Source organism: Cornus florida, unplaced genomic scaffold (genome assembly GCF_030987335.1).
Source record: "Cornus florida cultivar Cherokee Brave unplaced genomic scaffold, ASM3098733v1 CherokeeBrave_3.0.0_Hap2_Chr07, whole genome shotgun sequence".
Lineage (NCBI taxonomy): Eukaryota > Viridiplantae > Streptophyta > Magnoliopsida > Cornales > Cornaceae > Cornus > Cornus florida.
The window spans coordinates 29,928,506-29,933,432 of NW_026775577.1; positions in this window are offsets into that span (position 1 = coordinate 29,928,506).

Sequence of the window (4,927 nt, forward strand, 5' to 3'; positions counted from 1 at the left end):
ACATTTGGGGAGAACTTGTACCTCCCACACTAAAGCCGAACTTTAGCATCACGTAAAACACGTCCTCACAAGTTTTCCTGTAATGACCTGGTTATTTTCCTTCCTTTCCTTTTTCCTGAAATTTTACAAATAATTTTTTTCCGTTTAATTTTCTTTTCCGAGTTCTGTTTCTTATCACTTAGTGTTGTCTCGAGTGCTTGGAATTGGTTTCCGAGACTCTTTCATTCGGATTGACAACTTCCTTTAAGTACCGAGTCATTTTCATTTTTTTTGACACTATTCATTTTTCGTCTTTTTCTTGGTTATCACTTTGTTGGCACAACCTCACTTTTCGTGTTCGGATTTGAATCCCGTTTTTTTTTTGCATGCATCCACGATATTTAAATTCCATACCATGTGTATTTTTATTTTCTTAGAAAAGCATGCTAGCGTTTACTTTTCTTGTAAAGAGCATGGATGCATGACTTTTTGGTAATTATTCATAACTTGAGAGGGTTTTGTGTAATTACCGTAAAGTAATTATTTTTCATCTTAGGGACCATTTTCTAATTAAATTTGGGAGATATTTTTAAAAATAACCTTTTTGCAATTTCTGAAAAGTGTGACAAGTGTCACACTCTCATTGGTCCACTTGTTGACATTTGACTAGGGACACTTAGATGCCTTGGATGATGATATGTGGAGGGTGTAGATTCACCCACTTGTTGGCCTAGGATTGGTGCACTTGTTGGCTTAGATGGTTGACAAGTATATGCTTGGGATTAAGCTTAGGAAGGAGCCTTAGATTTGTGACAAGTGTAGGCTCACAATTTAGTCTTGTAATTATTTTTGGGCCACTTTGGGATTATGGTTTTAAAGAAGGGTTTTTGTGCAATTGACCAAGACTTGTGTGTGTGGACCATGGTGTAAGATCACATAGTGAGTGGAGGATTTCTAATTCCTCCACTCACACTTCATCTCTTTGTTTCATTTTCTTCCTCACCAAAAACCCTAGCCACCATTAGAGGAGCTTGATGCTTAAGCCTTGACTTTGATTTTTGAGGCCTTTCCACCCACCTTAGACCATGAAGCTTGGAACACTTTTTGTTCTCCTCACATTCCTCTTCATAACCCTTGAAGGGTTTGCCATTTTAACCTTTTTTGCCTTGGATTCTAGAGAGACTCTTCTCTAGTGAGGTAGAGGGTGTAATAATTTATTTTTCAAGTGATTTTACTTACTTTTGTATGAAATAAAAGTTGTATGCATGTTTTATATCAATTTATGAAATCAATGATGAATCATAGTTTGCATACAACTCACTTTAGACTTGATATATGGCATGGCCTTGACTTGATCTTTATTATATAGTTATTTGGAGCCATTTGAATGGGTTTTCAAATCTAAAGATTTAATGAATTTAATTTGATTTAAATTCTAGTTAATTGTACCTTGCTTATTTTCCATTTTTGCCTTGATATATGGCATGGCCATGACTTAATCCTTGACATATATTTATTTGGGGTGATTTGAACAACCTTTGAAATCTAGAGATTTAATTGATTTAAATTAATTAAATTCCACATGATTATATCTTGCTCACTTTGTGAAATAGATGTGATATTTGCAATTACCATTGAATGTACATTCACATATATTAATTTGAGAATTTTTGGAAAACTTTGATTTCTAGAGGAATTAATTAATTAGGTTAATTAATTTTTACTTAGTGTTCTAACGATTTGGACATCTATTTCATGGGGCTTTTGCCTATTTAGCATGTATCATGACTTGTTGCAACTTAGCTTCATTAATGTAGTTGATGAACTTGCACCCTTGCATTAGAATGATTTAATTATTCAAGTGTTGTTAAACAAATGATTAAATCATTAATCTTATACTAGTTGTATACTTATATCAATGGATTCCACGTGCTATATATATATATATATATATATATATATATATATATATATCTTGGTTGTAGTCTATGTAGATGCATACCATGATTTCTTGACATTTCATATGCCATCATAGTTGAGAATCTAGGGTATGACTTGTGTGTTCCAAAATCTTGGTTGTGCATGGAATGAGGTTTAATGCATTACTTATATCTTGATACACTCTTGATTGCACAACTTGTTGATTTTGGAACTTGAGATATCAATCAAGAATTGACATGGCTAGGACTTGGTTCTAGTACGGGGGATTGTCCCTCTAAACTATAGTGCGCACTAGGGGAAAGGTACCCATGGGTTAGTAGCCTTAAAGTGATATCAAGAGTACGGTTTTAATTCGGGCGGTATCTGAGTTTCCATATTGGTTGATTTCACTCTTTAAATTTCAAGTTGCTATTGCTTGAAGATTTAAACCTTGTCGTGTATGTGAAATGCTCCAATCTTGTTTCATTGCATAGATTTTATACTTCATTCGTGATTTCATTCCTTAGATTTCAAGTGCTATTCTTTAAAGATCTTTGACTCTTTTCGTGTTTCATGGAATGTTCCATCCTTATTTAATTGCATAGATGTTATGCCTTACTCTTGATTTCATGTATTTCATGTATAACTCTTATCGTGTTAATTGGAATGTTCCACTCTTGTTCACTTACATAGATATTATGCTCTATTCTTGATTTCAAATGTAATTCTTTTTGTGTCATATGAATTGTTCCTACCTTGTCTAATTGCATAGATATTATGCATTATCCTGAACTTCATGTATTCTTCTTGTCGTGTTAATTGGATGTTCCAAATCATGTTAATTGCATTGATAATGTGATCCATGTTAATTCATAAACTTGTCGTGTTCTTTGAATTATCCCAACCTTGTTCAATGTCATAGACATCATGACTCATATTGCTTCATGTTAATATGACTTAGGAGTGATCCTATATAAACAATTTGACTTAGATTCTAGGTGGCATGGACCACGGGTAATAGTTTATACTATCAAGCATAATCTTGGAACTCTTAGATTTCAAGTGTTATCGCTTGAAGATCTAAGAATCTTGTCGTGATTGTATGGAGTATTTCCTACCTTACTTAATTGCATACACATTATGCCTGCTTCATGTATTTAGATCTCGGTTGACACACTTGAAACCATGCATTTGCTTCTTGTATCTAGAACTCCATTTAGTATACTCGTGTCTTGTATACTTGTCTTATGTGTTTCTAATTCCGTTTAGTATACCTGTGTTTTATATACTTATCTCACATGTTTTTATCTTCGTTTAGTACACTTGTAACCGGTATGCTTGTATGTCATGTATCTCCTTTCAATTGCGTGAGTAGCTTAGGATGATCCCTGAGTCTGAATTTGACATAGACGTTAGGTGACATAATCCCTTTTGAACTATATCATGTTAGTCTAAAAATCTGAAAGAAATTGAGTCGATACATGCTCATTCTCTACGAGTAAACTTGTTTACTCACCCCGAAGTTACTGGGGGTTTTGATCAGGTATGAAGACTTGGTTCGTGATTCTTATCATGCTTGGATGATTTGTAGACTTGGAGATTTCAATTCTTGTAAAGGTCGACTTGAAATGCCATTTGTAGCCATTTTGTCAAATGTGTATATTTGATTTCAAACTTGTAATGTGTACCTAAGCACACTTTTGACATTCATTTCATGTATATGATATGTGGCCAAGAGCCAAACTTCATTTGTAATCCATGTATATTGAAAAATGTAGAATTTTGCCTTTAATGAGAAAAACATGAAAACTTGGGTTTCAATATGTCATTTTTCTCACCAGTGTGTGCATTTTGTATGTAATCCATCCTTTAGCATTCATTTGCCATATGTGAGGTATGGCCAAGGGCCAAACACCATTTAGTTTTCATTTTTGCATTTTAGTTCACGTATTGCATTTTTGGGCTAAAATAGTAGAAACCGAGCCTTTAAGGGTTCATTTTCAAATCAGGTGGTGCAAAATGTGTTCCGACACCTCCACTAGGTCTTATTTATCTTGCATGAAGTGTGGCCAAGGGTCAAACGATCATTTGAAACCATTTCCTAATTTTGGTTTTCAAAATTTCAATTTCAAGTTCATTTTCTCCTTTTTGGTCGTCGGGGGGTCAAATTTTGACTCAGCCATTTTAAGGAGTCATGGACCATTTCCGCGCTCCCAAAATCATCATTTACGTTTGCGTGCATGATCGTTTTATTGAAAAACCCTTTCGTTTGTGTTTTGAGCCTTCTACGGAACTATTTCACATTTTTGTTGAAAATTCAAGCTCAAGGGCATTTTGGGGATTTTCTTTGGGAAATAAATTCCGTTCTTGACTTTGTCACATAGAAAATGTGATTTTAGGGGAAGTTTATTCTTCGTGTTTTTCCGAAAAATGTCATCTTGACCACGAAAACCGCGTTGCAAACTCATTTTTCTGCTAAAAACACTATTTCTGCATTTTTTGAGGTTCCAAACCACCCCACTGCCTCATTTGGTAGGCCCCCGCAGTGTTCTGGCGGGATCCCGCGAGAATCTACCTTGTTTGGCTGGCCCCCGCGGGAACAGTTCCTACTCCAGACATCTTTCTTCAACGAGCCATATCTCACTCGTTTTAACTCCGAATTAGTCCGTTCTTGAGTGTAAACTGACTGCGTCGAAACAAGCTTTTCAATGGTACCAATCAAAGCTTTAGATTCAATTTTTAACTCAAGTTATTCATGTTTTAGTAAGGTAGTGTCAGAATTTGGTTTGAACCGGGATAGGGTTTCCCTTCCTTCGACTTCGGGACTTGATATTTTTCCCGTCCGGACTCCGAATCAGGTGATTCTTGAGTCTAACTTCATTAATTTTTTGTTGTATTTCCAATGGTATGCTTGGTAGCATCCATTTCTCTATGAAATTATCATTTTACCCTAGGTTCATTATTATTTGTTTTTGGAACGCCGTTTCCGAATTGTTTCCTTTGGGTTCCGTGACCTCACTGAGGGTCA